Source organism: Bufo gargarizans, chromosome 4, assembly GCF_014858855.1.
Source record: "Bufo gargarizans isolate SCDJY-AF-19 chromosome 4, ASM1485885v1, whole genome shotgun sequence".
In the NCBI taxonomy this organism is placed as follows: Eukaryota; Metazoa; Chordata; class Amphibia; order Anura; family Bufonidae; genus Bufo; species Bufo gargarizans.
The window spans coordinates 117,426,858-117,452,778 of NC_058083.1; positions in this window are offsets into that span (position 1 = coordinate 117,426,858).

Sequence of the window (25,921 nt, forward strand, 5' to 3'; positions counted from 1 at the left end):
CACAGTACACAGCCTGCTACATGCAGGTTACACATACAGCTCCGCTACACAGCACACAGCTCTGATACATGCAGATTACACATACAGCTCTGCTACACAGTACACAGCTCTGCTACATTCAGGTTACAAATACACCTCTGCTACACAGTACACAGCACTGCTACATGCAGGTTACACATACAGCTCTGCTACACAGTACACAGCTCTGCTACATGCAGGTTACACATACAGCTCTGCGACACAGTACACAGCTCTGCTACATGCAGGTTACACATACAGATCTGCTACACAGTACACAGCTCTGCTACATGCAGGTTACACATACAGCTCTGCTACACAGTACACAGCTCTGCTACATGCAGGTTACACATACAGCTCTGCTACACAGTACACAGCTCTGCTACATGCAGGTTACACATACAGCACTGCTACACAGTACACAGCTCTGCTACATACAGGTTACACATACAGCTCTGCTACACAGTACACAGCTCTGCTACATGCAGGTTACATATACAGATCTGCTACACAGTACACAGCTCTGCTACCTGCAGGTTACACATACATCTCTGTAACACAGTACACAGCTCTGCTACATGCAGGTTACACATACAGCTCTGCTACACAGTACACAGCACTGCTACATGCAGGTTACACATACAGCTCTGCTACACAGTACACAGCACTGCTACATGCAGGTTACACATACAGCACTGCTACACAGTACACAGCATTGCTACATGCAGGTTATACATACAGCTCTGCTACACAGTACACAGCTCTGCTACATGCAGGTTACACATACAGATCTGCTACACAGTACACAGCTCTGCTACCTGCAGGTTACACATACAGATCTGCTACACAGTACACAGCTCTGCTACCTGCAGGTTACACATACATCTCTGTAACACAGTACACAGCTCTGCTACATGCAGGTTTCACATACAGATCTACTACACAGTACACAGCTCTGCTACCTGCAGGTTACACATACATCTCTGTAACACAGTACACAGCTCTGCTACCTGCAGGTTACACATACAGATCTGCTACACAGTACACAGCTCTGCTACCTGCAGGTTACACATACAGATCTGCTACCTGCAGGTTACACATACATCTCTGTAACACAGTACACAGCTCTGCTACATTCAGGTTACACATACATCTCTGTAACACAGTACACAGCTCTGCTACATGCAGGTTACACATACAGATCTACTACACAGTACACAGCTCTGCTACCTGCAGGTTACACATACAGATCTGCTACACAGTACACAGCTCTGCTACCTGCAGGTTACACATACAGATCTGCTACCTGCAGGTTACACATACATCTCTGTAACACAGTACACAGCTCTGCTACATGCAGGTTACACATACAGATCTGCAACACAGTACACAGCTCTGCTACCTGCAGGTTACACATACAGATCTGCTACACAGTACACAGCTCTGCTACCTGCAGGTTACACATACAGATCTGCTACCTGCAGGTTACACATACATCTCTGTAACACAGTACACAGCTCTGCTACATGCAGGTTACACATACAGATCTGCAACACAGTACACAGCTCTGCTACCTGCAGGTTACATATACAGATCTGCTACACAGTACACAGCTCTGCTACCTGCAGGTTACACATACAGATCTGCTACCTGCAGGTTACACATACATCTCTGTAACACAGTACACAGCTCTGCTACATGCAGGTTACACATACATCTCTGAAACACAGTACACAGCTCTGCTACATGCAGGTTACACATACATCTCTGTAACACAGTACACAGCTCTGCTACCTGCAGGTTACACATACAGACCTGCTACACAGTACACAGCTCTGCTACCTGCAGGTTACACATACAGATCTGCTACCTGCAGGTTACACATACATCTCTGTAACACAGTACACAGCTCTGCTACATTCAGGTTACACATACATCTCTGTAACACAGTACACAGCTCTGCTACATGCAGGTTACACATACATCTCTGTAACACAGTACACAGCTCTGCTACATGCAGGTTACACACACATCTCTAATACAGAGCTCTATTTGATGGCTACTGTTCTGTACACTATACCAGCTGCTGTGCACATCTGACCCCTCCCACACACGTGACTCGTCACATGGTCATGACGTCATCACAGGTCCTTTGCCTCTCCAGCAGCTAGCAGCTTCGTCAGGTGAAGAGTGTGTGTAGTAGGGCGTATTTTGAGTTAGGGAGGACGGAGTTTTGGCTGATGTCTGAGGGAGGACAGAGTTTTGTCTGAGGTCTGAGGTCTGATGGAGTTTTGGGTGACGGAGGACGGAGTTTTGTCTGATGACTGAGGTCTGATGGAGTTCTGCCTGACGGAGGACGGAGTTTTGTCTGATGTCTGAGGTCTGATGGAGTTTTGGGTGACGGAGGACGGAGTTTTGGCTGATGTCTGAGGTCTGATGGAGTTTTGCCTGATGGAGGACGGAGTTTTGTCTGATGTCTGAGGTCTGATGGAGTTTTGCCTGATGGAGGACGGAGTTTTGTCTGATGTCTGAGGTCTGATGGAGTTTTGCCTGATGGTGGACAGAGTTTTGTGTGATGTCTGATGTCTGATGGAGTTTTGGGTGACGGAGGACGGAGTTTTGTCTGATGTCTGAGGTCTGATGGAGTTCTGCCTGACGGAGGACGGAGTTTTGTCTGATGTCTGAGGTCTGATGGAGTTTTGGGTGACGGAGGACAGAGTTTTGGCTGATGTCTGAGGTCTGATGGAGTTTTGCCTGATGGAGGACGGAGTTTTGTCTGATGTCTGAGGTCTGATGGAGTTTTGCCTGATGGAGGACGGAGTTTTGTCTGATGTCTGAGGTCTGATGGAGTTTTGCCTGATGGAGGACGGAGTTTTGTCTGATGTCTGAGGTCTGATGGAGTTTTGCCTGATGGTGGACAGAGTTTTGTGTGATGTCTGAGGTCTGATGGAGTTTTGGGTGACGGAGGATGGAGTTTTGTCTGATGTCTGATGGAGTTTTGCCTGACGGAGGACGGAGTTTTGTCTGATGTCTGAGGGCTGATTGAGTTTTGTCTGACGGAGGATGGAGTTGTGGATGATGTCTGACGATGTCCTAATATATATGCCGTACAACCTCCTCTCTGTCACCCTCCTCCTCATCTACCCCAAAGAGTGCTTGCTCGGTGAGAAGCAAACTCTTTTGCAAATTGTCAATGCCTCTCAGTGTTGCAACTTGCCCATTTAGAGACTCGATTAGCGATTCCAAACGGGTAATTTGCTCACATCTTGAACAAAGATATGCACCCTTGAACTCCTGTTCCAGGACTGCATACATCATGCAAGATGTGCACTGGACTGCGTTGTCAATTGTGCAACACATACTAAATGGAGATTACACCAGCAAAGTAAAAAATACAATATAATGTAGTACTAAGAAACTGGCTAATTACAGTCCCCCACTGAAATCCCTGAATCTATAGTCACTTAATCTTAAGTCACACACTTATGCAACCACACACTTAATCAACCACGCGTCGCGGTCAAACTCGCGTTATATATCTCCTTATATAAATAAATATAGATGCAGCTCACTACACCAGCCTGGTTTGTCTCCCCTCTGGATTCAAATACAATTCCCAATTCAGCAATTTCCTAATTTAGTGGTTTCTGCTGTATCAGGCCTACTATAAATTTATCCCTAAAAGGGTATATCAGATTCAAGGTGCACATAGGGTCATTCTGAATAACTTCACACACACGCTACTGTGCATTTCCAAGTCTAATTCTGTCAGTAAACCTATACCTGTCACCCAGCGCCTAAATAATAGGCCTCAAATTTATAGTCAGCTAAATCTGTCGTTACTGGTGTGGCTGGTCAAGTTATTTAGTGTCCGTCAAAGCACAGTTTTTGTTCTGGGTTGAAATACAATTCCCAATTTAGCAATTTCCTAATTTAGTGGTTTCTGCTGAATCAGGCCTACTTTAAATTTATCCCTAAAAGGGTATATCAGATTCAAGGTGCGCATAGGGTCATTCTGAATAACTTCACACACACGCTACTGTGCATTTCCAAGTCTAATTCTGTCAGTAAACCTATACCTGTCACCCAGCGCCTAAATATTAGGCCTCAAATTTATATCCAGCTAAATCTGTCGTTACTGGTGTGGCTGGTCAAGTTATTTAGTGTCCATCAAAGCACAGTTTTTGTTCTGGGTTGAAATACAATTCCCAATTTAGCAATTTCCTAATTTAGTGGTTTCTGCTGTATCAGGCCTACTTTAAATTTATCCCTAAAAGGGTATATCAGATTCAAGGTGCGCATAGGGTCATTCTGAATAACTTCACACACACGCTACTGTGCATTTCCAAGTCTAATTCTGTCAGTAAACCTATACCAGTCACCCAGTGCCTAAATAATAGGCATCAAATTTATATCCAGCTAAATCTGTCGTTACTGGTGTGGCTGGTCAAGTTATTTATTGTCCGTCAAAGCACAGTTTTTGTTCTGGGTTCAAATACAATTCCCAATTTAGCAATTTCCTAATTTAGTGGTTTCTGCTGAATCAGGCCTACTTTAAATTTATCCCTAAAAGGGTATATCAGATTCAAGGTGCGCATAGGGTCATTCTGAATAACTTCACACACTTGCTACTGTGCATTTCCAAGTCTAATTCTGTCAGTAAACCTATACCTGTCACCCAGCGCCTAAATACTAGGCCTCAAATTTATATCCAGCTAAATCTGTCGTTACTGGTGTGGCAGGTCAAGTTATTTAGTGTCCATCAAAGCACAGTTTTTGTTCTGGGTTTAAATACAATTCCCAATTTAGCAATTTCCTAATTTAGTGGTTTCTGCTGAATCAGGCCTACTTTAAATTTATCCCTAAAAGGGTATATAATATTCAAGGTGCACATAGGGTCATTCTGAATAACTTCACACACACGCTACTGTGCATTTCCAAGTCTAATTCTGTCAGTAAACCTATACCTGTCACCCAGCGCCTAAATAATAGTCCTCAAATTTATAGTCAGCTAAATCTGTGGTTACCGCTGTGCCTGTATTAGTGTAATATGGTACCTAAATAGATAGCCAGATAGTGTTAGTTGTCTTTAAAAAAAGGCCTGAATTTGAATTCAATACATTGGGTCAAATAATATTTTTGTTGTTGTGGTGAACGATAACAATGAGGAAAACATCTAGTAAAGGACGCGGACATGGTCGTGGTGGTGTTAGTGGACCCTCTGGTGCTGGGAGAGGACGTGGCCGTTCTGCCACAGCCACACGTCCTAGTGTACCAACTACCTCAGGTCCCAGTAGCCGCCATAATTTACAGCGATATTTGGTGGGGCCCAATGCCGTTCTAAGGATGGTAAGGCCTGAGCAGGTACAGGCATTAGTCAATTGGGTGTCCGACAGTGGATCCACCATGAACTGCAGTGGAGTAAACACCTTAAAACCAAGGAAGTCACTCAGGCTCCCCCTGCTACCTCTTCTGCTGCTGCCACCTCAGCCTCTTCTGCTGCTGCCGCCTCGGCCTCTTCCTCCGCCTCTGGAGGAACGTTGGCACCTGCCGCCCAGCAAACAGGGGATGTACCACCAACACCACCACCACCTCCGTCACCAAGCATCTCAACCATGTCACACGGCAGCGTTCAGCTCTCCATCTCACAAACATTTGAGAGAAAGCGTAAATTCCCACCTAGCCACCCTCGATCCCTGGCCCTGAATGCCAGCATTTCTAAACTACTGGCCTATGAAATGCTGTCATTTAGGCTGGTGGACACAGACAGCTTCAAACAGCTCATGTCGCTTGCTGTCCCACAGTATGTTGTTCCTAGCCGGCACTACTTCTCTAAGAGAGCCGTGCCTTCCCTGCACAACCAAGTATCCGATAAAATCAAGTGTGCACTGCGCAACGCCATCTGTGGCAAGGTCCACCTAACCACAGATACGTGGACCAGTAAGCACGGCCAGGGACGCTATATCTCCCTAACTGCACACTGGGTAAATGTAGTGGCAGCTGGGCCCCAGGCGGAGAGCTGTTTGGCGCACGTCCTTCCGCCGCCAAGGATCGCAGGGCAACATTCTTTGCCTCCTGTTGCCACCTCCTCCTTCTCGGCTTCCTCCTCCTCTTCTTCCACCTGCTCATCCAGTCAGCCACACACCTTCACCACCAACTTCAGCACAGCCCGGGGTAAACGTCAGCAGGCCATTCTGAAACTCATATGTTTGGGGGACAGGCCCCACACCGCACAGGAGTTGTGGCGGGGTATAGAACAACAGACCGACGAGTGGTTGCTGCCGGTGAGCCTCAAGCACGGCCTGGTGGTGTGTGATAATGGGCGAAATCTCATTGCAGCTCTGGGACTAGCCGGTTTGACGCACATCCCTTGCTTGGGGCATATGCTGAATTTGGTGGTGCAGAAGTTCATTCACAACTACCCAGACATGTCAGAGCTGCTGCATAAAGTGCGGGCCGTCTGTTCGCGCTTTCGGCGTTCACATTCTGCCGCTGCTCGCCTGTCTGCGCTACAGCGTAACTTCGGCCTTCCCGCTCACCGCCTCATATGCGACGTGCCCACCAGGTGGAACTCCACCTTGCACATGCTGGACAGACTGTGCGAGCAGCAGCAGGCCATAGTGGAGTTTCAGCCGCAGCACGCACGGGTCAGTCGCACTAAGGAACAGCACCACTTCACCACCAATGACTGGGCCTCCATGCGAGACCTGTGTGCCCTGTTGCGCTGTTTCGAGTACTCCACCAACATGGCCAGTGGCCATGACACCGTTATCAGCGTTACAATACCACTTCTATGTCTCCTTGAGAAAACACTTAGGGCGATGATGGAAGAGGAGATGGCCAAGGAGGAGGAGGAAGAGGGGTCATTTTTAGCACTTTCTGGCCAGTCTCTTCGAAGTGACTCAGAGGGAGGTTTTTTGCAACAGCAGAGGCCAGGTACAAATGTGGCCAGCCAGGGCCGTCTACTAGAGGACGAGGAGGACGAGGATGAGGAGGAGGTGGAGGAGGATGAGGATGAAGCATGGTCACAGCGGGGTGGCACCCAACGCAGCTCGGGCCCATCACTGGTGCGTGGCTGGGGGGAAAGGAAGGACGATGATGATACGCCTCCCACAGAGGACAGCTTGTCCTTACCTCTGGGCAGCCTGGCACACATGAGCGACTACATGCTGCAGTGCCTGCGCAACGACAGCAGAGTTGCCCACATTTTAACATGTGCAGACTACTGGGTTGCCACCCTGCTGGATCCACGCTACAAAGACAATGTGCCCACCTTACTTCCTTCACTGGAGCGTGATAGGAAGATTCGCGAGTACAAGCGCACGTTGGTAGACGCGCTACTGAGAGCATTCCCAAATGTCACAGGGGAACAAGTGGAAGCCCAAGGGCAAGGCAGAGGAGGAGCAAGAGGTCGCCAAGGCAGCTGTGTCACGGCCAGCTCCTCTGAGGGCAGAGTTAGCATGGCAGAGATGTGGAAAAGTTTTGTCAACACGCCACAGCTAACTGCACCACCACCTGATACGCAACGTGTTAGCAGGAGGCAACATTTCACTAACATGGTGGAACAGTACGTGTGCACACCCCTCCACGTACTGACTGATGGTTCGGCCCCATTCAACTTCTGGGTCTCCAAATTGTCCACGTGGCCAGAGCTAGCCTTTTATGCCTTGGAGGTGCTGGCCTACCCGGCGGCCATCGTTTTGTCTGAACGTGTATTCAGCACAGCAGGAGGCGTCATTACAGACAAATGCAGCCGCCTGTCTACAGCCAAGGTGGACAAGCTGACATTCATAAAAATGAACCAGGCATGGATCCCACAGGACCTGTCCATCCCTTGTGCAGATTAGACATTAACTACCTCCCCTTAACCATATATTATTGTACTCCAGGGCACTTCTTCATTCAATCCTCTTTTTGATTCTCTGCTATGACATGCAGACTGATTCTCTGCTGACATGAAGCCAGAATTTCTGTTACGGGACCTCTCTCCTCTGGCTGGGTGCCTGGGCCTAAATATATGACAATGGACTGTTACAGTGGTGGCTGACGTGAAGCCTGATTCTCTGCTATGACATGCAGACTGATTCTCTGATGACATGAAGCCAGATTCTCTGTTACGGGACCTCTCTCCTCTGGCTGGGTACCTGGGCCTAAATATATGCCAATGGACTGTTGCAGTGGTGGCTGACGTGAAGCCTGATTCTCTTCTCTGACATGCAGACTGATTCTCTGCTGACATGAAGCCAGATTCTCTTTTACGGGACCTCTCTCCTCTGGCTGGGTGCCTGGGCCTAAATATATGACAATGGACTGTTACAGTGGTGGCTGACGTGAAGCCTGATTCTCTGCTATGACATGCAGACTGATTCTCTGCTGACATGAAGCCAGATTCTCTGTTACGGGACCTCTCTCCTCTGGCTGGGTGCCTGGGCCTAAATATATGACAATGGACTGTTACAGTGGTGGCTGACGTGAAGCCTGATTCTCTGCTATGACATGCAGACTGATTCTCTGCTGACATGAAGCCAGATTCTCTGTTACGGGACCTCTCTCCTCTGGCTGGGTACCTGGGCCTAAATATATGCCAATGGACTGTTGCAGTGGTGGCTGACGTGAAGCCTGATTCTCTTCTATGACATGCAGACTGATTCTCTGCTGACATGAAGCCAGATTCTCTTTTACGGGACCTCTCTCCTCTGGCTGGGTGTCTGGGCCTAAATATATGACAATGGACTGTTACAGTGGTGGCTGACGTGAAGCCTGATTCTCTGCTATGACATGCAGACTGATTCTCTGCTGACATGAAGCCAGATTCTCTGTTACGGGACCTCTCTCCTCTGCCTGGGTGCTGGGCCTAAATATATGACAATGGACTGTTACAGTGGTGGCTGACGTGAAGCCTGATTCTCTGCTATGACATGCAGACTGATTCTCTGCTGACATGAAGCCTGATTCTCTGTTACAGGACCTCTCTCCTCTGGCTGGGTTCCTGGGCCTAAATATATGCCAATGGACTGTTGCAGTGGTGGCTGACGTGATGCCTGATTCTCTGCTATAGGACCTCTCTCCAATTGATATTGGTTAATTTTAATTTATTTTATTTTTATTTTTATTCATTTCCCTATCCACATTTGTTTGCACGGGATTTACCTACATGTTGCTGCCTTTTGCAGCCTTCTAGCTCTTTCCTGGGCTGTTTTACAGCCTTTTTAGTGCCGAAAAGTTCGGGTCCCCATTGACTTCAATGGGGTTCGGGTTCGGGACGAAGTTCGGATCGGGTTCGGATCCCGAACCCGAACATTTCCGGGAAGTTCGGCCGAAACTTCTCGAACCCGAACATCCAGGTGTCCGCTCAACTCTACTCATAAAGCCATGCTGATATGACGTTATTTGCTTATTTCCGTTGAGATGCTCTAAGATAGCATCTCTTAGAAAACCTTCAAACAGTTTACCCACAACAGATGTTAAACTTACCGGCCTATAGTATCCAGGCTCTGTTTTTGGACCCTTTTCGTATATTGGCACCACATTTGCCATGCGCCAATCCTGTGGGACATTCCCTGTCAGTATAGAGTCCGCAAATATCAGAAATAAGGGTCTGGCTATGACATTACTTAATTCCCTTAGGATACGGGGGTGTATGCCATTCGGTCCTGGGATTTGTCTATTTTAATCTTTTTAATTCGCTGATGTACTTCTTCCTGGGTTAGACAGGACACTTTTAATTGGGAATTTAATTTTACATTCTGCATGTCATCCGACAGTTTATTTTCCTCAGTGAATACATTGGAGAAAAAAATATTAAACAGCCTTGCTTTCTCCTCGTCGCTTTAAAGGCCCGACACTTTCAGATTTATACTTTTTAACATTTATATAATTGAAGAACATTTTAGGGTTAGTTTTACTCTCTTTGGCAATTAATCCCTCGGTCTCTAGTTTGGCCTCTTTTATTTGTTTTTTTACATGTTCTTTTTTTTCCCTCTAGTTTTTCAGTGCTTCCGTGCTACCCTCCTGTTTTAGTGATTTATATGCTTTCTTTTTGTCATTTATTATTTTCTTTACAGTTCTATTTATCCACATTGTTTCTTTTTGTTCCTTAACCTTTTATTCCGATACGGTATTTACCTCTCACAATGAGATTTTAGGATGCTTTTAAAGATATCCCATTTTGTGGCAGTATTTTTATTTTTGAGGCCTTTGTCCCAGTTAGTTAGGCCTATGGCCTCTTTTTTGTCTATCTCGTTTAGTAGTAGATTTTCTGTGGACTCTGGTATATTAGGTGTTTTATAGTAAACTCCTATTAGTAATTTGTTATTGTTTTTAGCTCCATGTATCTCTACCCACAGTGACTCCACATGTTCATGTCCCTCACTTATATCTTCACGGAGTGTGGGCTTTAGACAAGACTTTACATAAAGGCAAACCCATCCCACTCTCTGGTTTTGACGATCCTTTCTAAACAGACTGTAACCTTGTACATTAACTGCCCAGTCATAGCTATCATCCAGCCATGTCTCAGTTATTCCCACTATGTCATAGTTCTCTCCACACATCACTAATTCCAGCTCCCCAGTTTTATTAGTCAGGCTTCTGGCATTAGTATACATACATTTGAGAGGTTTATGTATATTTTTTACCCTACTCCTTTCCTTCTGAACTGTTATAGTCCATCCTTCCATTCCTCCCCCAGTCCTGGCTACAGTGGAATTGCTGCCCCAATAAGGAGAATCTACTCAGGAACCTAGCTAATTAACCCTGAGTTATCACTATGGGTGGTATGGAACTTACAAAATGTACAGAGTAATCTAGCACACAGGAATCAGGTAAAAAATAGAACAACTATTATTGAGCCATCCCATAGCGGATATAAGTAGAGCTCAGTGGTTGGCTTTAAACTTAAGCCCCCTCCTGCCTCTCTACTTAATGTCAGAATTAGAGATGAGTGAATAAAAAAAAAATCTATTTGCCGGTTCGCCAATTTTTTGGGGAAAAATTTGGTTTGATCCGAATAGATTTGCGGCAGATTGCATTAAAAACTGCTATTTCCTGGCTGCAGAGAGCCTTTATAGTGGTGTAGAACACTGTGCCTTGCAGTAACACGCATAGGGAGTCTGCTTTGTGAAAGAATACTGTGAGTCCGTATAACATGCAGATGACAGGCTTTGCTCTTAGAATCACTGCTGTGACGAAAGCACCTTCGTCACTGGGAGTTTGAGATGCCTGCTTGCCAGCCTGTTGCCCTGTGACTATGGCCCCTGGGACACCATTTTGGCATATTGGATTTTAAAGGCACTGTTTTTGCCCCTTGGACTTTTTACTGTAACAGATTCAAACATGTGGCGGCGGCCATCTTAAATTGTCCAGCAGTGTTTTGCCATCGAGTGTATGGAAATATTTTGGGCATGGGACCATGTGCACGGTGGGGCAAAAATAAGACTTCCAGGAAATTTCTGAACACCTGAACCATTATGGGTGATTTTTGGATAGGTTTTTCACCCAGATTGAGGCTATCAGGGCATGTGTCGTGTTTTGGGGTGTTTTTTGTGGTTGGGAAAAATGGGTGTTTTCTGCCTGTGAGTGATTAAGTTAATTGTGTTTGGTAATTTTATCACAGGCAGAGTCCATTGTATTTTGTTAATTGTGTCAGAGGCAATGCCCATTCTATTTTTTTATTTCGTCACAGACAATGCCCATTGTATTTTGTAAATCTTATCACAGGCAGAGGGTGGTTGTGTACAATTGCTGGGAGTGTTTCATCACTGTAAATGCAAGTGATTGGCTAATGTATAAACTGTCTCCAAACAAGGTCCCCAGGGGGACTGTCACTTGCTGGAAGACCTGCATAAAAGACTGACAGGTAGCCCCATTAAAGAATCCTGCTTTACCCCTTCATGGTCTTGGCTCATGTTTGGGGGATGGGATAACTACACTCTTGAGGTATCTCTGTAAAGAATAAATCAAGGCAACTGGACTTACTGTAGATTTCTTGAAAACGTTTCACTCGTTCTTCCAACGAGCTTTCTCAATTCTGAGTGACTGTACAAGAATTCTCTGGGAATAAATATGTAACTGAATCAACATCTGGTAATTATACCCTGCATGGGGTCAAAGGGGTTGATTCCATTATCCTAATTGGAGAAGCCAAGCTTGAATAGAGGCGGGAGGGTTAGACATCTATTGTCTGCCACATACAATGCTGTCTTGAAACCTATTTCTGGGAGGTCATTATCACCTACTGACTCCAATTAGGATAATGGAATCAACACTTTTGACCCCATGCTGGGTATAATTACCAGATGTTGATTCAGTTACATATTTATTCCCAGAGAATTCTTGTACAGTCACTCAGAATTGAGAAAGCTCGTTGGAAGAACGAGTGAAACGTTTTCAAGAAATCTACAGTAAGTCCAGTTGCCTTGATTTATTCTTTACAGATATATCATGACCTGGATAAATGAGAACATTCACAGACATACACTCTTGAGGATTGCTATATCACAATACTCCCCTGACTATAAGCTCTTGTAAGAGCTTGTTCCTGGTTCCTGCTCTCTGGATTTAGAAGAGGTTCACCCACTGGAAGCTGAAGCCTGGTCTTGGGTCCAGCGTGGGTGGAGGACGGCAAGACTCCAACCAAGCTGCGGCGGTTCGTGAAGTCTGTGGTGGTTATGGTGTCCGATGGAGTGCTTGGAGCCCTCGGGAAGCACTAGGAGTATCCGTCAACAGAAGGTGCCCAGTTGGGTGCCAGGTGTTTCGTTACAACTGCACACTCCACAATTATTTGGGCAGTCACAGGGCCAAAACTGACCAAATAACTCAAGTATGAACTCAGCCTTACAGGTCAATGTTAGCGCCAAGAAGAAACTCCTTTTGCATAATCGTCAGCTGATTCCACATAGATGTCTACATAACCTGTTCTACTAAACGCTTATACAAGTATAGCCCCCCCTGATAGAGTAGAGAGGGTGTCAGCATTAAGTTTGTGTTGACGTCACTGATTAATTTGCCCTTCCTCTGATCCATCAGAACAATAATCCACAAAAAACAGATCCTGTCTGTAGAGAATACGCCTTCACTCGGTCAGCATTTGCTCAATAATCCATCAGTATTGCTAATGCCCCAAAAATCAGGAGTGGATCGAAAACAGAGATGACACATAAATGGAATATTTGTGCGTCTTCTGTGTTTTGTACCCACTTCTGCTTCTGGCTACCAAATCATAAGCCAATTCTTTAAAAGTATGGGAAGATAGTACACATAAGAATAATATCAATCATATTTCAAATATGTAGTCTTATATGATGATGGGACCATACAGGCCATACAGCTGCTACAGAGAAAGGATCCGTTGTGCGTTTCATTTTTCCTTCCTTCTGACAGATCAGAAGAAAGGTCAAATAAATGATAATGTCAGCAAGACTAAAAGCCAAAATAGAAAATTGTGGCCCAGTCATGAAGTGAGGGAGGGGGGAACAGCATGAGAAGTCCACAGAGTGAATAAGGGAGCAGATCACCTCCTACAATATTCCAAATCCTCTCCCTGACTCCACACCGTATGAGCGGACCCCGATGGTGGGACGGCTCATACCCTGGATACCTAATATCCTGATTCGCCCTGGAAATTCCTCACTTAGGAGCAGGGGAGAGACAACCTGTTCATCCACAACATGGAGGAACAGGAGTCTCTAAAGGCCTAGAAGCAGGGAAAGGGGAACACATACAGCATAAGGAGATGGCAGGTAAGCAAAACCAATAATGCACTTACCTGCCACAGACACACTGACTGGAACCCGTGCACTAGTGCTGCTGTCCACACCAACATTAAAGGACACAGCACACACCACAAACCACATAGGAACCCAGGACACCCATAGCTGCAATAACATGAGACAGGGGGATGTCTAGTAAACATGCTGGACACCAAACACCACCAGACTTGTAACACCAAACTAGATATACAAGCACCCTGAACATAACCCACTCCATACAAATAAGGACAGGAAGGGAAGGAGACACCGGGATAACATTGATGACCACAAGGGTATCCCTCACTGAACAGATGGAACAACCAGACAAGGAGCTTAACTCCAGCACACACCAAGGCTGGAGTACAACTGACTCCAGCCAGGAACCCACAGAAGAAAACAGCCAAGTTACCACACCCAGTAAGGGAGTTAACCCTTACAGCACAAGACAGAGGGAGGCTACAACTTAAAGGGGAAGTGCACACACAAGCATATCAAACACGTAACCACCGGCAACAGCATGCGTGGCAACCATGTCACGGCAATCACCCAGAAGGCCGAGACACTGCCACCGAATGCTCTCACAGCAACACGTTGCCGCGGCCAACCGCAAGTGTGGCAACAGTGTCACAGCGTACACCATAGGCTGTGACAGGACCTATGACATAGTGGTGAGGTGAAAGCAACATCAGAAGAAGGCCACCGAGTGGCATAATGACAGAGTCTGTGGTTGAAAGCAGTATGAGGAAGCCACCGAGTGGCACAATGACAGAGTCTGGAGGTGACAGCATCAGGAGAAGGCCACCGAGTGGCACAATGACAGAGTCTTAAGGTGCAGCAGTACGAGGAGGCCACTGAGTGGCACAATGACAGAGTCTGGAGTTGGCAGCAGTATGAGGAGGCCACAGAGTGGCACAATGACAGAGTCTGGAGGTGGCAGTAGAAGCAGCATAAGGAGAAAGCCACCAAGTGGCACAATGACAGAGTGTGGAGGTGGTGTCAGCAGCAGCATCAGGAGAAGGCCACTGAGTGGCACAATGACATAGTCTGGAGTTGGCAGCAGTAGGAGGAGGCCACCGAGTGGCACAATGACAGAGTCTGGAGTTGGCAGCAGTATGAAGTGGCCACTGAGTGGCACAATGACACAGTCTGAAAGTCTCAGCAGCATCAGGATAAGGCCACTAAGTGGCACAATGACAGAGTCTGGAGTAAGCAGCATTCGGGAGAAGGCCACCAAGTGGCGCAATGACAGAGTCTGGAGGTGGCAGCAGTATGAGGAGGCCACCGAGTGGCACAATGACAGAGTCTGGAGGTGGCAGTAGCAGCAGCATCAGGAGAAAGCCACGAGTGGCACAATGACAGAGTCTGGAGGTAGTGGCAGCAGCAGCATCAGGAGAAGGCCACCAAGTGGCACAATGACAGAGTTTGGAGTTGGCAGCAGTATGAGGAGGACACTGAGTGGCACAATGACAGAGTCTGGAGTTAGCAGCATCAGGAGAAGGTCACCGAGTGGCAAAATGACAGAGTCTGGAGTTGGCAGCATCAGGAGAAGGCAACCGAGTGGCACAAGGACACAGTCTGGAGTTTGCAGCAGTATGAGTAGTCTTAAGGTGGCGGCAGTAGCAGCATCAGGAGAAGGCCACCGAATGGCACAATGAAAGAGTCTGAAGGTGGCAGCAGCAGCATCAGGAGAAGGCCACCGAGTGGCACAATGACAGAGTCTGGAGGTGGTAGCAGCATGAGGAGGCCACAGAGTGGCACGACAACAAGAGGTTGTGGAGGTGGCATCAGTATGAGGAGGCCACAGAGTAGCATAACAACGATAGATTGTGGAGGTTGCAGCAGCATGAGGAGGCCACAGAGTGGCATGACGACGAGAGATTGTGGAGGTGGCAGCAGCATGAGGAGGCCACAGAGTAGCACAGCAATGAGAGATTGTGGAGGTGGCAGCAGCATGAGGAGGCCACAGAGTAGCACAGCAACGAGAGATTGTGGAGGTAGCAGCAGCATGAGGAGGCCACAGAATGGCACGCCAACATGAGATTGTGGAGGTTGCAGCAGCATGAGGAGGCCACAGAGTGGCATGATGACGAGAGATTGTGGAGGTGGCAGCAGCATGAGAAGGCCACCGAGTGGCACGACAACAAGAGGTTGTGGAGGTGGCATCAGCATAAGGAGGCCACAGAGTAGCATAACAATGATAGATTGTGGAGGTTGCAGCATCATGAGGAGGCTACAGAGTGGCACGACGACTAGTGGTTGTGGAGGTGGCAGCAGCATGAGGAGGCCACAGAGTAGCACAGCAACGAGAGATTATGGAGGTGGCAGCAGCATGAGGAGGCCACAGAATGGCACACCAACATGAGATTGTGGAGTTAGCAGCATCAGGAGAAGGTCACCGAGTGGCAAAATGACAGAGTCTGGAGTTGGCAGCATCAGGAGAAGGCCACCGAGTGGCACAAGGACACAGTCTGGAGTTTGCAGCAGTATGAGTAGTCTTAAGGTGGCGGCAGTAGCAGCATCAGGAGAAGGCCACCGAATGGCACAATGAAAGAGTCTGAAGGTGGCAGCAGCAGCATCAGGAGAAGGCCACCGAGTGGCACAATGACAGAGTCTGGAGGTGGTAGCAGCATGAGGAGGCCACAGAGTGGCACGACAACAAGAGGTTGTGGAGGTGGCATCAGCATGAGGAGGCCACAGAGTAGCATAACAACGATAGATTGTGGAGGTTGCAGCAGCATGAGGAGGCCACAGAGTGGCACGACGACGAGAGATTGTGGAGGTGGCAGCAGCATGAGGAGGCCACAGAGTAGCACAGCAATGAGAGATTGTGGAGGTGGCAGCAGCATGAGGAGGCCACAGAATAGCACGCCAACATGAGATTGTAGAGGTTGCAGCAGCATGAGGAGGCCACAGAGTGGCACGACGATGAGAGATTGTGGAGGTGGCAGCAGCATGAGGAGGCCACAGAGTAGCACAGCAACGAGAGATTGTGGAGGTGGCAGCAGCATGAGGAGGCCACAGAATGGCACGCCAACATGAGATTGTGGAGGTTGCAGCAGCATGAGGAGGCCACAGAGTGGCATGACGACGAGAGATTGTGGAGGTGGCAGCAGCATGAGAAGGCCACCGAGTGGCACGACAACAAGAGGTTGTGGAGGTGGCATCAACATAAGGAGGCCACAGAGTAGCATAACAATGATAGATTGTGGAGGTTGCAGCATCATGAGGAGGCTACAGAGTGGCACGACGACGAGTGGTTGTGGAGGTGGCAGCAGCATGAGGAGGCCACAGAGTAGCACAGCAACGAGAGATTATGGAGGTGGCAGCAGCATGAGGAGGCCACAGAATGGCACACCAACATGAGATTGTGGAGGTGGCAGCAGCATGAGGAGGCCACAGAGTAGTACAACAGACGACAAAAGGTTGTGGAGGTGGCATCATCATAAGGAGGCCACAGAGTAGCATAACAACGATGGATTGTGGAGGTTGCAGCAGCATGAGAAGGCCACAGAGTGGCATGACAACGAGAGATTGTGGAGGTGGCAGCAGCATGAGAAGGCCACAGAGTAGTACAACAATGAGAGATTGTGGAGGTGGCAGCAGCATGAGGAGGTCACAGAGTGGCCCGATGACAAGAGATTGTGGAGGTGGCAGCATCATGAGGCACAACAACAAAGTATGGAGGTGGCAGCAGCATGAGGAGGCCACTTCAGCTCTGCACGATTTAATAATACACATTCTCTGGCACAAAAGGCAAATGAAATATTTAATAAATTGAATTAAAAAAATTAAGTGTTCCCTAAGACAGGAGAGAATCGGCCAGTCTTTTGGTTATTCAAGAACGTGGTTGCAATGGAGAAAGCATTCCAAAAACAATTTCTCTCCACCTGGAGACGAATCCTGTCAAGATTGATGCAAATATGATATCGGCTGCTCATCGAGCCAGATACTTCTGATGGAACCTGCCTGGCATGAACAGGCCTCTAGTGGCTACAGACAATGAGAAGACAAAGCTTCAAGATTGCTTGGAGCCCAGAAGAGTAGCAAAGTTCATCAAGATTCAAACCCTAACTACCAGCCCCTGGTCTCTTTGTAAGGGAAAACATCATGAGTTCCCAGTCATCATGGATGGGAAGGAGGACATCCTGTGATGCAAGGAGATGGAGAGGGTCTTTGGATTCCACCCGCACTATACGGACATATCAGAAATGAACCGCTGCTCCCAAGAGAAGCTCCTGGAAAGGTCATGGAGCATCCTGGTCATCTGACATCTATTCAGCCACATCATCATCATCGAGTACTGTCTGCACGTCACTGATGTTCTCCTCAACTGTGTCTGGGTCAGAAGCCTGACCGCTCGCAACACCAGTTCCCAAGCCACTCTCCTCATCACTACTTGCCCACCTGCTCCCGGGCCATGCCAACTAAGGGTTGTGTCTGACGAACACACCGACTGTTGGCTGGGGGTGTCTAATGTCACTTGGGATGAAGTGGATGATCAAGTTAACCAATCAAGAACCGCTGGGTTGCTGGTCAAGACACGAATGCTAGATGACACTGGGAGCTCAGGCCTCTCGCTGTAACTCCTGCTGCCACACCACCTTACTCTGCTGTGACCTCTGCCTGCGCCAGAAACATTTATGCCTCTGCCACTCCTCTGTGCATGGCCTGGCACTTCTCTGTCTGACATAGTTTTTGCTGAACTAAATAAATTAAAAGCAAATTAAAACACCCCTAAAAGCGAATATATTTTTCTTTTTGTCCTGAAGTAGGCCACTAAACGCTTTCACCACAAATAACTGCAACTGTGAAGTGCGTATATATTTTTCTTTCTGTACTGAAGTAGGCCACTAAACGCATTCACCACAAATAACTGCAACAGTGAAGTGCGTATATATTTTTCTTTTTGTACTGAAATAGTCCACTAAACGCTTTCAACACATACAACAGCAGAAATTAACTGAGAATATATTTATATTTTTGTACTGAAATAGGCCACTAAACTGTTGCAACACACATAACTGCAGAAATGAACTTAGAATATATTTTTATTTTTGTACTGAAATAGGCCTCTAGATGCATTCACCACAAATAACAGCAACAGTGAAGTGCGTATATAATTTTTATTTTGTACTGAAATAGGGACTAAATGATTTTGCCACAAATAACTGCAACAGTGAAGTGCGTATATATATTTTTCTTTCTGTACTGAAATAGGCCACTAAACGCTTTCACCACAAATAACTACAACAGTAATGTGCGTATATATTGTTATTTCTGTACTGAAAGAAGCAACTAAATGCATTCACCACAAAAAACAGCAACAGTGAAGTGCGTATATATTTTTCTTTTTGTACCGAAATAGGCCACTAAACGCATTTACCACAAATAACAGCAACAGTAAAAAGCGTATATATTTTAATTGTACTGAAATAGGCCACTAAACGCTTACAACACATATAACAGCAGAAGTGAACTGAGAATATATTTTTCTTTTTGTACTGAAAGAGGCCACTAAACGCTTTCAACACATAACAGCAGAAGTGAACTGAGAATATATTTATATTTATGTACTGAAATAGGCCACTAAACTGTTGCAACACATATAACTGCAGAAATGAACTGAGAATATATTTTTCTTTTTGTACTGAAATAGGCCTCTAAATGCATTCACCAAAAATAACAGCAACAGTGAAGTGCGTATATATTTTTTTCATTATGTACTGAAATAGGCCACTTAAAGCTTTCAACACATATAACTTGCAGAAATGAACTGAGAATATATTTACATTTTTGCACTGAATTAGGCCACTAAACGCTTTTGCCACAAATAACTGCAACAGTGAAGTGTGTATATATTTTTCTTTCTGTACTGAAATAAGCAACTAAATGCATTCACCACAAATAACAGCAAAAGTGAAGTGCGTATATATTTTTCTTTTTGTACCGAAATAGGCCACTAAACGCATTCACCACAAATAACAGCAACAGTGGTGTGTATATATTTTTCTTTTTGTACCGAAATAGGCCACTAAATGCATTCACCACAAATAAAAGCAACAGTGAAGTGCGTGTACATTTTTTTCTGTACTCTAATAGGCAACTAAACGCTTTCACCACAAAAAACTGCAACAGTGAAATGTGTATATATTTTTCATTTTGTACTGAAATAGGCCACTAAACGCTTTCAACACATATAACAGTATAAGTGAATTGAGAATATATTTATGTTTTTGTAGTGAAGTAGGCCACTAAACGCATTCACCACAAATAACAGCAACAGTGAAGTGCGTGTATATTTTTTTCTGTACTCTAATAGGCAACTAAACGCTTTCACCACAAAAAACTGCAACAGTGAAATGTGTATATATTTTTCATTTTGTACTGAAAAAGGCCACTAAACGCTTTCAACACATATAACAGCATAAGTGAATTGAGAATATATTTATGTTTTTGTAGTAAAGTAGGCCACTAAACACTTTCAACACATATAACTGCAGAAGTGAACCGAGAATATATTTTTCTTTTTGTACTGAAAAAGGTCACTAAACGCTTTAACCACAAATAACAGCAAAAGTGAAGTGCGTATATATTTTTATTTTTATACTGAAATAGGCCACTAAACGCATTCACCACAAATAACAGCAACAGTGAAGTGTATATATTTTTTTTATTTTGTACTGAAATAGGACACTAAATGATTTTGCCACAAATAACTGCAACAGTGAAGTGCGTATATATTTTACTTTCTGTACTGAAAGAGGCCACTAAACTTTTTCAACACATATACCTGCAGAAGTGACCTGAGAATATATTTTTATTTTTGTACTGAAATAGGCCACTATACTCTTTCGCCACAAATAACTGCAACAGTGAAGTGCATACATATTTTTCTTTTTGTACTGAAATAGGCCACTAAACGATTTTAACACATATAACAGCATTAGTGAATTGAGAAAATATTTATGTTTTTGTAGGGAAGTAGGCCACTAAACACTTTCAACACATATAACTGCAGAAGTGAACCGAGAATATATTTTTCTTTTTGTACAAAAAAAAGGCCACTAAACGCTTTAACCACAAATAATTGCAACAGTGAAGTGCATATATATTTTTATTTTTGTACTGAAATAGGCCACTAAATGATTTTGCCATAAATAACTATAACAGTGAAGTGTGTATATATTTTTCTTTTTGTACCAAAATAAGCCACTAAACGCATTCACCACAAATAACAGCAACAGTGAAGTGCATATATATTTTTCTTTTTGTACTGAAATAGGCCGCTAAATGCTTTCACCACAAATAACTGCAACAGCGAAGTGCATATATATTTTTTTTCTGTACTGAAATAGGTCACTAAACGCTTTTACCACAAATAACTGCAACAGTGAAATGCGTATATGTTTTTCTTTTTGTACTGAAATAGGCCACTAAATGCTTTCAACACATAACAGCAGAAGTGAACTGAGAATATATTTAAATTTTTGTACTGAAATAGGCCACTAAACTCTTTCAACACATATAACTGCAGAAGTGAACTGAGAATATATTTTTATTTTTGTACTGAAATATATTTTCTGTACTGAAATAGGCCACTAAACGCTTTGACCACAAATAACTGCAACAGTGAATTGCGAATATATTTTCCGTTTGTACTTAAATAGGCCACTAAATGCTTTCACCACATATAACTGCAGAAGTGAAATGCATATATATTTTCTTTCTGTACTGAAATAGGCCACTAAATGCTTTCACCACAAATAACTGCAACAGTGAAGTGCGTACATATATATTTTTTGTACTAAAATAGGACACTAAAGGCTTTTTATCATAGCACTTGCACCCAATAACAAGAACAAATTGCTGGAATGACAGTTCTGTATAATGGCTTTTTTGATCCCCAAATAAACTTTCCCTGCACTTGTAAATCGCTTTTCTAGCACTGTCCCTAGCGCCTTCTGACGTCTCTCTCTGCGCTAAGATGCTGTAAAATGATTTCTCCCTATCCTTTCGCTGCACTTGTAAATCCCTTTTCTGGCAATGTCCCTAGCACCTTCTAACATCTCTCCCTACACTAAGATGCTGTGAAATGATTCCTCCTTATCCTTTCCCTGCACTTATAAATCATTTTGTTTTTAGTTTTGTTTCATAATGAGGTTTTTCCAATTGCTGTCCCTAGCGCCTCCTCACATCTGCCCCTGCAGTCAGAATGCTGTAAAATGTCTGAATCTAAGATGGCCACTGTATTGATAGGGCTGTGACATCACATGGCTGGCTGGCTGCTGACTGGCTGCATGCATGGCATTATGAGTCGTCCTGCCTTCCCACAGTTCCTTTCCCCAAGTCCTCACATGCTTAGTCGCCATTTTAGCCACCATTTTAGGAAAAATTGCGATTCGTTACCACGAAGCATGAGAAATTCGCATTCGTTGCAAATCAAATTTTTCCTGAAATTGCAATGGTATTCCACTTCCTCAGCTTCGATTTGCTTATCTCTAGTCAGAATCCAGAACAGGTGAGTTTGTTACATTTATAAGGCTATGTCTTCTCCTACCTTTTTGACAGGCTTCAAGAGCAGAGACTGTTAAACCAGGAGACGTAAATGAGATTGATAACATACTACCAAGTTTGAGTAAATCTGTGTGTTTTGTGATGTAAACGATATATTAAAATTTAATTAAGTGGTTTATCTTCCTATTAGCTTAATTATTTTTTAAGCTGTCGCTGTCCATAGAAAATGCATTGAATAGCATGAAACTTAGACTTTACTGGAGCAATTTGATTCCTAGAGATGGAATTGTTGCTTAATTCACAAGAGTTTTGCATGTTACTTTATGCAACTCTAAAATGTGTCTGTTTAGTACAGGTCAAGGTATATGAGTAGTAATAAGTCAGAGCAACCAGACTTGTATTTTCTCTTGAAGACGTTCCACTAATTATCCAACTGACTTTCTGAATTAGAATTGAGAAAGCCAGTCAGACGACTAGCAAACGTCTTCAGAGAAAATAGTCCACTTGCTCTAACTTATTACTACTGATACAGTTCTGAAATCACACCAAAATATCTAAACTGTAGTGATTAAAAAATAATTATTCACATAGCAACTTTTAGTGTTTCCAACTCATTCTATTTGGTGATTTGGATAATTCATTCATTATATCACTAATTACATTCTAATCTAATTTGTGGGAAACTAAGAGTCCTTTGACATGGGCTGAGAATTGGCAATTATCAGAAGTTAACGTTTATACAAATTCTTGTTCCTCATAATTGCCCCATATAAGACGAATTTGCATGTTTGTCAAGTGATTATATCTTTCGTGCATAGTGAAGAAGGACCGGCACTCACTTTCTTGATGATATGAAGAGACGTTTAAACGTATAAATGTCTCTTCATATCATCAAGAATGTGAATGCCGGTCCTTTTTTGCTATATTCTAATGGGACGCCTCCCCTGGTCACGTGCAGCATGTGCAAACCGCAGTGCCGACCAATCTTCATCAATATATCTTTTGTGCGTTACCAAAAATCTTCATTTAGCTCCATTACCAACAATGGAGCTGTATGGGGACAGGCGTAGGAACAACCGTTCAGCCACATACAGTAGCAATCATTTAACTGCAGCAATCAAGCAGGCATTGAACAGGAATTAACTTTCTAATTCTATGACGTTCTATCAGCCCTACTCTCCAAGAATGCAGTACTACATAATTATAGATTAATATTTGAGAGTAGTAGGAAAGCATTTAAAGAAATAAAAAAAGTTCTCCTTTCAACAGTCTGGCCATTACAGCACTGGGATTCCTGTACCCACTGGGCCACAAGTGACGGCATTCTGTATAAGCGCATGTCACCACTGCCAGCCAATCAATGAACTAATTGGTGACGTGCATGAACAGCGTGAGCGTGAGTCAAAAGGCATGTGCTGCTCTTGCACATGGAAGCAGTAGGGACGGGAACGTGGGACTGTCAAAAGATGAATGCTTTTACATTTTAATTAGAGATGAGTGACTTTCATATTTTTTAATTCATTTACGCTTGCTTGGTGGTAAAAGCAGAATTGCGTTATGGATTCTGTTACCACGGACCATAACGCAATTCTATGACGGAATGCATAACAGAATGCCTTTAGAGGTATTCCGTTATTCATTTCGTCATAATAGAAGTCTATGGGCTGCAAAACGGATACGTCTCGTTTCTGTTATGCAGGGGAGTTCTCACCTGCATAACGGAAACGGGAAGGATCCATTATGCAGGCCATAGACTCCTCATTAGTGATGAGCGAGCATGCTCGGGCCGAGTACCGGTTCGGCTTGACCGAGCACTCGGCCGAGTACCACAAGTGCTCGAGCGCCATGCTCAAGTCTCCTCCCCGCACATATGCTGGTAAATATTGCCATCACTGTAATGCCATTAGCCATGTTTTCTACTGGCATTACAGTGAGTTGCTGGCCGGAAGCAGAAGGTGTCCCATATATTGCGAAAAAGTGAAAATCTGTATATATACAAATTTCACTGAATCTGCACACAGTTTTCTTGTCTGCGCTAGAAACCGTTTATTGCAGGGCATTGCATTTCTATACCATCTGAGTGTTCAATCCCATATATTGGGAAAAAGTGAAAATCTGTATATATACTAGTGATGAGCAGTAGGTGCCATATTCGATTTCGACAAAATTCCTGAATATTCGCTAGAATATTCGTTTCATATTCGTCGAAATGGAATATTCGTCATTTTTCTAGTTATCGCGATTATTATGCGATTTAAATAATCGCGTATTGCGATTGTAACTTAAGGCTATTTTCCTATTGGTTTGATATCTAGAATTAGCAAAGATGACGAATGTATTCGTCATATTCCTCAAAACGAAGATAACAAAGTATTCTCCATCTTCGTTTTAGCTACCTATTCGTCAACTTCGCTAATTCTAGCAATCAAATAGGAAAGCTGACTATAGAGAGAGCTAAGTTTAATTCGCTATGCGATTATATTACTTTGCTTTTTTTAAATAAATAGAATAATTATAATACTTGATAAATATTATAATTATTCTATTTATAAAAAAAAAGCTAAGTAATATTATCGCATAGCGAATTAAACTTAGCTGTCTCTATAGTCAACTTTCCTATTTGATTGCTAGAATTAGCGAAGTTGATGAATAGGTAGCTAAAACGAAGATGGCGAATACTTTGTTATCTTCGTTTTGAGGAATATGACGAATACATTCGTCATATTCGTCATCTTTGCTAATTCTAGATATCAAACCAATAGAAAAATAGCCTTAAGTTACAATCGCAATACGCGATTTTTTAAATCGCATAATAATCGCGATAACTAGAAAAATGACGAATATTCGTCATATTCGCTAATTCTACCAAGCCAACCATAGTAAACCAGGTCCAAGTTGAAATCGCTATTCGATTATTATAACTTGAATTAATTGAATTGCGATTTCAACGTAATTCTCAAATCCGACAGTACATTCTAGTATGGAGACGTTCCCATGGTGATGGGGACGCTACATGAGCACGGAAGTCGGCAGAAGCGGCAACATGAACTGACTGGAGCAGCCAGGAAGCCAGGAATCCTAAGGACAGGTAAGAACTACTTTAGGGAAGTGGGATAGAAAAAAAATAACAATAAAAAAACAAACAAAAAAAAACCGAATATTCGAAATATCGAATTTATGGCACTATATTCGAAATATTCGCGAATTAGCAAAGTGCCAATATTCGCTAAAAAAAAAAATTGATATTCGAATATTTGCGCACAACACTAATATATACAAATTTCCCTGAATCTGCACACAGTTTTCTTGTCTGCGGCAGAAACCGTTTATCGCAGCGCATTGCATTTCTATACCATCTGAGTTTTCAATCACATATATTGCAAAAAAAGTGAAAATCAGTATATATACAAATTTCACTAATTCTGCACACAGTTTTCTTGTCTGCTCTAGAAACTGTTTATCGCAGGGCATTGCATTTCTATAGCATCTGAGTGTCCAATCCCATATATTGGGAAAAAGTGAAAATCAATATATATACAAATTTCACTGAATCTGCACACAGTTTTCTTGTCTGCGGCAGAAACCGTTTATCGCAGCGCATTGCAGTTCTATACCGTCTGAGTGTTCGATCCCATATATTG